This window comes from Pinus tabuliformis, chromosome 7 (genome assembly GCF_031772625.1).
Source record: "Pinus tabuliformis cultivar Carrire ecotype Pingquan chromosome 7, CPIR1, whole genome shotgun sequence".
NCBI classification, from domain to species: Eukaryota; Viridiplantae; Streptophyta; class Pinopsida; order Pinales; family Pinaceae; genus Pinus; species Pinus tabuliformis.
In genome coordinates this window covers 719,440,154-719,452,142 of record NC_142293.1, presented here as the reverse complement: position 1 = coordinate 719,452,142, position 11,989 = coordinate 719,440,154, and positions in this window count along the sequence as shown.

Here is an 11,989-nt window from a genome sequence, read left to right as displayed (position 1 = left end):
GTTATTGAAAAAGTTCTGATAAGAAGAGCTTCCGATGTTGTTGGCGCTTAGTTGTGGAGCCCATAAAACCAAGGACACAGAGAAATAACACGAAGAAAAGGCCCCCGAGAGGATGCTAAAGGACTTAGCACCTAAGTGTTATATCGACAGTGACAGGCGGTGGTCCTATGGTAAAAGATGCAATAATGAGCTAAGCAAAAGGGGCCAAAGGCCAATCAAAATATAGTGATATCGTAACACCTTCTTAATATAGTTACGAGATGTTTGGGCTTTGAAATTTCACTATGGTGTAAAAGCTCTGATACTGTAGCACAGAGGATTATTGAAGATTGGATGAGTCGGCAACTGAAGAGTAAATGAGCACAGAAGAGTTGGTTGCTGGAATAAGTGCAACTCTCAAAGATCATCGGAAACCTTTGATACAAGTAAACAAACAATGGTCCACAGAGAAGCCATGCTGAAGCACTGTGAAACCATGAATGAGCATGGAGAGCCTCAGTGATAGGATGTCTTTTCACAGAGAGGATTGTGCTCGGTGGAGTGTGCAGGTGGACTGAGAATTAATTATCAGTGTGGAGAAAACCGTCAAAGTGTCCATTCTCATGGTTAATGCAATGACAGTGACCAAGTTAGATGCAACAACAGAATGAAGGGCCATGCTGAGGTACACTCGCACAGTGTGAATATAGGACATAGTGGCAGCATTGATTGGGGTACAATAGAAGAACAAAACCCAAGAGCTCAGATGAGAAATGTGGGGGAAAGCAGTATAATGGCCAAAGAGCGAAGTGGAAAAAGCTCTATGTGAGTCTACCACTGTGTAAGGTTGAGAGAGAGAGCCTACTTTGCTGAGAAAGGATAAGAGTGCCTATTCATAGGTGAGAGACCTCGAGAGCTGCGCTTTGTGAGTAAAGGATGAAGTTTCCCATGCTGCGAGAAAGGTCGAGGGTGCCTATGCAGTAAAATAAGTGCGAGAGTTGTGTGTGTGGTGTGGAGAGAAAGAGACCGAGAGTTGAGTGCATGCTGATGAAGGGAAAAGACAGAGTTGCATGGACTGCAATGAGTGATTGTTGTGGAGCAGATCAGTGGGCTGCTGCAGAGTGAGCAGTGTGAGCAAAGAGAACAGAGCTAATATTAGGCAAAGTGGTTGCCAAATTACAGAGAACATTCAGTTCCTATTTGAGTGTGGGTTGGTGCCTGCATATAGAAAGTTGGTGCTTCCATCTCCAGTGGGTGTTTGAGAAGGCTTGGGGGTTGGTGCCTCCTGCAAGTTGGCTTGCAAAAATCCAAGGAGCTGCAAGTTGGTGCTTGCAACAAATCTGTGAGGTTGATTCCTCACATTGTGTTTTTGGTAAGCTAGACAGGTGTCTACGAAAAGAGGGAGTTGGTGCTTCTTGTGAGTGGGTTCTCACAAAACATATTGATGTAATAGAGTAGGTGCTCTTATTTTACATCAGTAACAACATAAAGCTTGGTGGTTTTTTCCCAAAATGGTTTCCATGTGAAAAACTGTGTATCATGTGTATGATACTCATGGTGTGTATGCTTGTATGTTAATTTCATGTTGCTGCCATATTACATATTTTTGTTGATTATATGGATGGGTGCCAAACTTGAATGAGAAAAGTAAATAGGCATAAAAGTTTAAAATTAGCCTTAATACTGATTCACCCCCGCTTCCCCCCTTGCCCCTCTCAGTATTATCATTATTTCAAACAATAATGAGTAAAGACAAACATGTTGGAGTTGTTCTGCTTCTTTAAATATATATGCTTAGATTTTTATATTCATGTCTCCAAATTTAATTGGAAAAACTAACCATATTTTCTTTTGAAGTTTACTCATTTTCCGAACTTGGCCATATAAATAAGCCTAATTTGCCACCTCCCTTAAAGCGATTATTTCAGGATTATATCTTGGTAGAAGGTGAGGAATGACCTCACTGTCATAGACTCGTATGTAAGTGAATAATGTTTTTACAAACCAATGGCCTATTGATTCTTGGGCTTCTTTGGGACTTTCATTGAATCAAGGAGGAGCTTTGTCAAAAAGAATTTCATGGAGAGGAATCATTGCGTAATGACAAATTTCATATAAATGGAATTTGAAATTACTTTCCCATAGGATTAGGGTATAATTCTGAATGGAGAGTGGTTGATCAATCAGATAATTCCATTTCATTAGGGGAAATGGAAATGGGACTGAACAATAACAATATCCATAGCAAAAGCAAACATACAAAGGGGATGCACTGCACTTTACTATGTTGGGGATCTTTTTCTCCATACAATCAGGATACCATTTTGATAATGAATCTAAAGGGTTTCGTAAAAATAACAATGGGATATTCTTTAGAAGACTTAAGCTTAAACCCCTCTTCCTCTTCTCGTAACCAATCTTCAATTACTTTGTCGTATTTCTCTTGACATGTTTTGAAAACTTTGTAAATTGTTTAAAAACTCAGTGGTGAAATGGATTTCAGGAGGATTGAGCTTGTAAATGGATGAAAGGACTTCAGACTTACAATAGGCTATAACATTCTTGTTATAATCTGACACAATGCGAGTTGGGATATCCACATGTGCCAAAATCCAAGCAATCATATCATAATAAGGGAGTATCTTGGCCCTAGCAGCTACTTGGTGCAATTCAATTTTCCCAATGCCCTCCAAAGGATTTTTTTTTTACTAAGAAGCCCTTACATATTTTACCCATTCTTTATTCTCAAAGAAATCATAAATTTCCTCCCACTTCATCATACCTGATTTCTAAGTTTTGAAAGTGGAGTTGGAAGAAAAAGATGGGTTGAGGTTATATCTTTCAGGTTCTAGATTGTCTCCTTTCAATTTCCCTTTTATATGTTCCACTTCTTGCCCCATTGCAGTGGATTTTCCTTTCTTTCCCATCTTATGGCTTGTAAAAAAAGTAGAAATAGTGAGTTTTCTATGGTAAAAATTCTGAAATAAAAACCAAAAATCCTTAAAAGGCACAAATTTACCTAACTGCAGTTAATCTTTTAGCCAACTTGCAAACTAAAATTGCATTGGGAAGCTCTAAATTTTGGTAGAAAACACTCAAAATAGATGAGTTAATACATATGACTTGAACATTAATTTCCCGTAATGTAACCCCACTGTATCTTTCGAAAATCGGGACAGAGGAAAGTTCTAAATTTTGGTAGAAAACACTCAAAATAGATGAGTTAATACATATGACTTGAACATTAATTTCCCGTAATGTAACCCCACTGTATCTTTCGAAAATCGGGACAGAGGAAAGTTTTAATGTCAGGATTGGAAAAATCATTTAAGCGTTTAAGGATAGAAAAAACATATTTCAAATCAATTTAGTAACAATAACTAAAAACAAAAATTCATGCATGTCGAGGAAGGAAAATATTATTTTATTGGCTAGTCGAGAAGTCGGATAGTGGGTGGTCGGATGGTGGTTTGATGATCTTAGCGTGTTGATTACCTCCTACCCTGGCTACAATGAAGTCAGATGAGACTGTAGGTCGAGAAGTCGTAGGGTGATTGGAGTCAAAAGGTTAGACATAATTCAAAGTCGGAAATAAAAAATGAGTTGGACAAGGATCTATGCATGATGTGTTGGTTGGGGCGGTTGGCTTTCGCACTCCCCAACCACGTTTGAATCTTGCCGGAGTTGCGTGACGCTACAGCACATTTGATTCGGCGATGACGTATCTCTACACGCTACGGCGAATGATTCTTCAGCGGGGATGCTTCTCCCCCACTGAAAAAAAGAAAAGAAAAAGGATCTAGTCAAATTGATGAATCCTGCCGGAGTTGCGTGACGCTGCAGCACATTTGATTCGACAATGACGTATCTCTACACGCTACGGCGAATGATTCTTCAGCGGGGATGCTTCTCCCCCACTGAAAAAAAGAAAAAGAAAAAGGATCTAGTCAAATTGACTGTGTAGTCGGGAAGTCCTGGTCGGGTTTTTATTTTTTATTATTTGTACACTAAAACATGCTCTGACCTCCGACTTTATTTTTAGAATTAATATTTTTTATTTTATTTTACAATTTTGTATTTTTATTTTTAATGAATAAATTTTATTTTTATATAAGGTTATTTTTTCTTTCTTTTACAAAAAATGAAAATAGCAACAAAAAAGAAAGTTGTTATAAACAACACCTAGCAAGTATATTGTCCCCTTGATGATGATTAAGATTTTTATTGTTATTTTTACTTTTCAAAGCAAGCTCTATAACGTTCTCATTAACTCCAATTTTAAATCTTTCAAAGAAAAATTTCTTAGAATCCCAAATTATATGACTTCTATATTTTTGTTATTATAGTCAAATTAGTCATTTTACTAAAAAAATTATATTTGTGCTACTAGTCTATTTTACCTTATAACAAATTAAAAATAACATATAAATAATATATTATTTAAATAATATAAAAATATAAAAGCCCCAAGAGTTAGCTCAATCGGTCAAATCAAGTGCCTCGCCAATGGGAGGTCACAGGTGGAATCCTGAAAGCTCTTGGGGTTAGGTCAGTAAATAGGCCGAGGGGTGTTGATGCCCTTCGGGTGGCGTCCACTCAGTGTTTAAAACCCTGGATGTAGCTGCTACCCACTGATCCGGGTATCTGTGAACCAGTAAGTGAAAAAAATATAAAAATATAACTAACTTAAAAAAATAAAATTAAATAAAAAAATCTTTTTATAAAATATAATGATATATAAATAAAATCATATCATTAAATTGTAAAGAGATATAGAATCATATCACTAAGTAAATACACTAGTTGTTTGATACCTTTCCTTTCGATATAAATATACACAAATATAAATATTTTAATTATTTCCCGCATTTAATTTTTTCTTTAAAAAATAATAAATATTTTTCCTTACTAAAATAATGGTTTTCCATTATGTTTTGAATTATTCTATAAATTTGTTTTTAATTCCAATTTTTATTATCTATAGTTTAAAAATTTAAAACCAGTAAAATAATAATTAACATTTTATTATAGGTGTAAAGTAAATGTAATTGTTCTATTCAATAAAATAATAATTGACATTTTATTATAGGTGTAAAGTAAATATAATTGTTTTTATAATTCCAATTTTTATTATGTATAGTTTAAAAATTTAAAACCAATAAAATAATAATTAACATTTTATTATAGGTGTAAAGTAAATGTAATTGTTCTATTCAATAAAATAATAATTGACATTTTATTATAGGTGTAAAGTAAATATAATTGTTTTATTCAATAATAAAATAAATGATTGACTATAAAGATGTAAATTCTTATTATATTAATTTACTGTTAAATTACATTTAAAAAATTTTATTTTATTATATTTTTAAATAGTATAAGTTATATATATATATTATTAATTTTTTTTTGAAAAATATGATCTTTAAAAAGTTTTGGTTAATTTATGTTTAATATCTTTTATTAAGAATGGAACAATATTTTAATGAATTTTGTGAAATTTTGATAAGTATATATATTTTCATTATTTTTTTATATTTTGTATTGTAATTTGATATTTATATATATGAATTTTATGTCTTTTTAAATTAAAAAATAAAATATTTTGATTTATATTAAGTTTAATTTTTTTTAAGAAATAAATAATAATAAAAAACATCTACTTGAAGTGGTTACAATTCTTTTGTGAATATGAAATGCCAAAAATCTTTGAAGGTTTGGGTTGAAGTATGCAGTATCCACCCAAAATCTTACTAGAGAGTGTTTGCAACCAAAAAAAACACTAAATTCCATTTTACCTATAAACTTTCCAAAAAAAACCCTAAAATCTAGATATATTTACCATTTATTTCAACTTAAATTTTTTTTTAGCTTTGTGTGGCTTCTCATTACCCTTCGATAATTGCTTTTCTTCTTTTGTTTTGCACTTAGATCCATTCAAAGTTTTCCGTGGAGTCTAGTCTGTCATCCTTCTTTGAACTTCTACTGGTTGTTTCTTTCTTTTGGCCTGGAGAAGTAAAATCCGCATCCGCCGAGTGGGGGACCTTCTCATTACTAGTTTCATAAGGAGTTGTCTATAATGCGACTTTTTGAGATTCTGGTGACGGAATCCGGCGGAAGAAATTGAGATGAAATCATGATTTGTTGCAGTTAAAATGGTTTTTTAACTGCATATTCGGATTCAGCACCCTGAAAAACCCCTGGGACGGTTTCATTGTGCAGAAATTAGCTATCAAACTTGGATTCCAATAAATTACTGCCGGATTTTCACCGGAAAAAATCGCCGGAAAAGCTTTCAAAAAGTCGCGTTAAAGACTACTGCGTTTCATAAAAGGTCCTTCTGGTTGATTCATGGCTTCCAAATACGGACCTTCACCCATTTTTTTTTTGTCATTCCCAATATTCTTTTTACTAAGAGAGAACTCTGTTGAAGCATTTGTATTCACTGTGCGAGCAACAACTTCCCCATTGCTAAAAATCATTTCTTGATTCACGACTCTAAGATCTTGTAGGGGTCGCTCTTGAGCTCAGCGGGGTTTGAATCATTTTGTGAAGGAACCTCGTTGACGTGAACTGGAGGGTCCACCTTTGAGATTATGTAGTGATCTCGGTTAGCTCTCGCTCACAGTCTTCGCTTGTGGCTAGAGTTCTTAGGTTTGGATTTCACAGAATTGGGATAGTTTTTAAGGAGTTCCTGGTCTCATAACCAGATTTACATCGAAAAGAGATGTTTTCATGGTTTAGTTTTTGCATCCATGAATAATCAGCTTTAGTTAGTTCAATTTCTGTGAGAAATCCCTGTCTAAAGTTTATTTCCGGAGAATGTTCCCCAAATGGCACATGGTCGCCACCAATGCAGACGGCCTGTCGGGAGGTCTTGTGGCCATGTGGGACCCGCTGCTGGTCAATGCAAGGGCATACAAGTGTTGTGCCGGAATTCTTATCTCTGCTCATATAAGAGGCAGATCTCAGATTCTCAATCTCTTGAACATCTACGCTCCATGCAGGAACAGACTCCCTTTTTGGAATTCTTTGTTTAATTCTGACATCCTAGACATAAAATTTTTGTTAATTGCAGGCGATCTTAATTTGACCCTTAATCCAGACGAATGCTGGGGTCAAGGCAGAGCTGTGGACGGCCTCGCACATAAAATGAGAAGGGAGCTTTTAAGGAGGGATATAGTCGACATTATTCCTGACAGAATGGCCCCGACGTGGAACAACGGCAGAATGGGCTCCGCCTTTATAGCAAAGAGAATCGACCGATTTCTCTTAAAGTCCAGCATTATTGATTTGTGGGGCATGCCAAATGCAAAAACTGGAGCTGGCCTTACCTCCGACCACGTTCCCATCTTTCTGTCATGGACGTCTTTGACCTGCCGGATGGGATATTCCTTCAAATTAAATAGAATTCACCTTCAAGATCAAGCCTTCAACGACTTCATCAGATCATGTTGGTCTAACATTCTCCAATCCGAGGATGCCTTCCTTCTTACTTTTAGAGACAAAATTCATATGCTGAAGGATCATGCGAAATCGTGGCAGATTAATCAAAAAAAGAAGGATCAACAGGATCTTCTCGACATTAAACAGGAGATAGACCGGCTCTCCTCCTCTATTCCCTCCTGTGGCATGTCGCTGGACAAAAAAGTCCTTCTCAGATCTTTGGAAAGGAAAAAAAATGATCTTCTGCAAAAAGAGGAAGTAACCTGGAAGTTAAAAAGCCGCGCCACGTGGCTCAGGGAGGGAGATCGCAACACTCGGTTTTTCCACAATTTTGCAAATGCTCGAAGAACAAAGAACTCTATATGGCAAATTGTAAATGGGGAAGGTACTCTCCTATCCTCCCAGCAGGACATTTCTGCCGAAGCTACAAGGTTTTTCAAAGAGCAATATAAGAGGCGGAACAGTGATCTAAACGACATGTTTTGGGCGGTCGAACAACTTCCTATGATGTTTGATGATGCCGCCAACGAAGTTTTCATGAGGCCCATTACGGAAGGGGAGCTTTCAGAGACGATCAAGAGCTTCAAGAAGGACAAAAGCCCTGGGCCAGACGGATGGCCGATAGAATTTTTCACTCACTTCTATGACCTATTCAAAAAGGACTTGCTGGACATGGTGGACGCCTCCCGTGTTTCGGGGAACATAAACAGTGCCCTATCGGCTTCCTTCATAGCGCTTATTCCCAAGAAAGACAAGTCTTTATCCATGGGGGACTACAGGCCGATCGCTCTATGCAACTCGCTGTACAAAATTATTTCTAAAATAATTGCTGAAAGATTGAAAAAGGTTCTCGGCTCCTTTATTACAAATGATCAACATGCGTTCCTTAAAGACAGGCTCATTCTGGATGCAGTCGCCATGGCCCAGGAATGCCTCTTCTCTATCTCCTCTAAAAATATCGATGTTGCTGCTCTCAAGATCGATCTTCAAAAGGCATTCGACTGTGTTGACTGGAGCTTCCTCAGAATCCTCCTAGCAAAAATTGGCTTAAGTCCCCGCGCTATTAGTTGGATTATGGCATGCGTCGAAAGTGTATCCTTCTCTGTCATTATCAATGGCATTCCGTCTTCCTTCTTTCGTGCAGAGAGGGGGCTCCGCCAGGGATGCCCCCTCTCCCCCATCCTCTTTATACTGGTAATGAATACACTTAGCTCCCATATCAATCTTGCTGTTCGAGATGGCAGGTGCAGACCAGTCAAGATGTGTCGGGAGATCTCTCTCTCTCACAATCTTTTCGTCGATGACATCCTCATTTTTGCAATGCTATGCAAGTCTACTTGGGTCTCTCTTTTTGTGATTCTACAAAAATTTCATTCTGCTACAGGTCTCAATATAAACAAGGCTAAATCAGTGCTTTATCATAACGATACCAGCCCTGATCTGGCTCTATGGATTGCTGACCGCTTCGGTATCAAACTTGGCTTGATAAAAGACGGGTTCACATATCTGGGTTTTCGATTGAAAGCAAGAGGATACCGCAGTCATGACTGGCAATGGCTGCTGGATCGCTTCTACAACAAAATTGCAGGTTGGGAAATGCGACTTCTATCACTTGCGGGCAGGTTCATTTTGGTTCAATCTGTTCTCACCCAGCTCGCGGTATACTGGGGACATCTCTTTCTTCTTCCAGCTTCAGTCTCTAGGAAAATGAAATCAATCGCTGCAAACTTTATGTGGGGTGGCCGTTCATTCCAATCGAAATTTCACCTTGCTAACATGGACTCTATTTCTAGGCCAAAAAAGGCGGGAGGTTGGGGGCTTCTAAATATGAAATTCTTTGGTCTCGCTCTCATTTGCAAATCGCTGCACAGAGCCATCTTTGGATCCAGCCCATGGAGTACTCTTGTCAACCAAAAGTATCTAAAAGGCAAATCCATTGAGTACTGGTTCAGAAAGGCATCTCTCGGTATCCGAACGGGTTCCCCCATTTGGACCTGCTTCAGAAAACTACATCCTTTTTTTATGCTGCATCTTAAATGGACTATCTTTTCTGGTTCTAATGTCTATATTGGTATTGATCCCACCCTCCATAACCTGGAATCCATGATCCCTCCGCCCCTTCTCTCCTTCTTCCAAGCAAGGGGCCATATCACCTGGGATAAGCTTATTCATGCATGGTCCTCCCAGGAGCCTATCTGGAAAACTGACCTCCAATTGGCCTTGCCTCCCCGCCTTCGCTCCCACTGGCTCTCCTTCACCAATCGTTTCACTCACAGTGCTTTTTCTCAGATTGGGACGAGGGATGCACTCACTTGGTCCATTGGCAATTCGATCCGCCCCATCACCGTCAAAAGCCTCTACACTGCCCTATCTCCTCCATCCCCGCTCCCCTCCCCTACCTTCCCCGTTAAGCTCTGGAAAGCCCACTGCCCCCTCAAATCCATCCTTTTCTCATGGCTCCTCTTCTCAAATAAGAACCTCACCTGGGAGGTCTTACAAAAAAAAGGTTGGCAGGGCCCCAGCGCTTGCCAGTTTTGCTCAGCTGCGCCAGAATCAAATTACCATATGTTCTTTGACTGCCCTGCCTCCTCTGTAATATGGTATGATCTCTCGCTCTCTTATGGTTTCCATCACCGTTCCTTTGCTTCTGTGCAGGACGCATTTGTTTGGTGGAGCTCACAATGTCCTTCCGGGCATGCTCTCCTCATCCTCACATGCTGGCACCTTTGGAAATGGCGCAATGACAGAATTTTTCAAGGCTGCTCTCTGCCTTTATCTTCTATCCTGACTACTATATCGGCGCTCATGCCCCCACAGGACTAGGCGGGCTCACAAAAAAAGCTTTTTCTCACCATTATGTAAAATCTACTAGCTCTATATACGAGTCTCCATACAGCATTTCATTTTTGCTTCTATCTGAACAGTCTTTTTTACAGATCCAATCTGCTGGGATCCCAAAACTATGATGCTGATCCTTAATGGATGTGATACTGAAATTTCATGTATCTGATATTTATATTTCCTTAATATAATACATATCGTTTTTCTCTCTGAAAAAAAAATATATATTTGAAATAAAATTGGTGTCTTCGCTTCTACAATAGAATCTACCAAAAGCATTGCCAATTATAGTCAGAGTAACTAAATTTCCACATAAATTGGGGAGTCTTATCCATGCCGGAATTGAACAGTTGAAATTGAAATAGTAAAAAAATCGAAAGAAAAAACCAGGGTTACAAAGAAAAACCTGCACTACCCCAAAACCACAGGCCATAATCAAGAATTCGCTCATAGTCATCAGCTTGGTCAAATACCACAATAAACAATCTTCTAAGTAGAGGGTATATGTTCAGATCATATATGATTATCAACTTCCAATGATCATAGATCCACGAGTGTAGGTCAACGAGCCTTGGACACGAGCCATTGAATCTACAGATTAGACCAGCCTCAGAAAAAAGCTCTTCACTAAGAGAAGATTTCACAGCATCTCAGAAGGACAAGGGGGCGTCAAATGTCGAGACCTCAATGGAGAGGACTTCGACGGTAGAGATTCCTGGAGGAGAGGGGACGACAATAGGAGAAGATTTCACAGCATCTAAGAAGGACAAGAGGGCGTCAAATGTCGAGACCTCAATGGAGAGGGCTTCCACGGTAGAGATTCCTGGAGGAGAGGGGACGACAATAGGAGAAGATTTCACAGCATCTCATAAGGGCAAGGGGGTGTCAAATGTCGAGACCTCAATGGAGAGGGCTTCGACGGTAGAGATTCCTGGAGGAGAGGGGACGACAATAGGAGAAGATTTCACAGTATCTCAGAAGGACAAGGGGGCGTCAAATGTCGAGAGCCCACCACACATGTGGGAGGTGCGACGCATGAGCCATCGGATATTGCAACAGACGTCAAAAGGGAACCGCTTAATAAAGCAACTGAAGAACAAGTTGCACCCTTAGCAGCGCTATACACATGAATTGAGAGCACTGAGGAACCGACCGCAAGGGAGCTCGAGCTCCGACCCAGTCCCAAAAGAGCTAGCAAATAGTCAGCCATCGAATAAGGCAAAACAAAATTGAAACCCAGAGCAGAAAGCGAGAAAGCTCAGGAGCTCAAAAAGGTGAAACTCGGGACGGCTGGAGACAACTCCATCTGCAGAGTGATTGAGGGAGAAGGAAAGAGCGAGACTAGGGCCAAACCCTAGCCACAATTTTTTACGTTTTTTTACGTTTGATCCATGGTGGTTTTTTGGTCATGATAAAATAAAAAGCAAAGTTGATTTTCCCATTTATATACTAATAAAGAGGGAAATTTCAAGTTAAAGACAATGATCATGAACCATGTTATTATAAAATCTAGTATCTCAGTGCAAAACTTTGAAAGGTTAGTGTAATAAGGAAGTGTTACCACTATCACCTAAGTAAAAACTTCATTCTTTAGTGATGACCATATCCTACACAAAGGTGGCTTCCCTAGTAACTTTTAGGGTTCCTAAGTTAAGAAGGAATCAAGTCTAAGGACACCTAACTACTAACAATACCACCAATAATATATAATATTCAAGTCAAG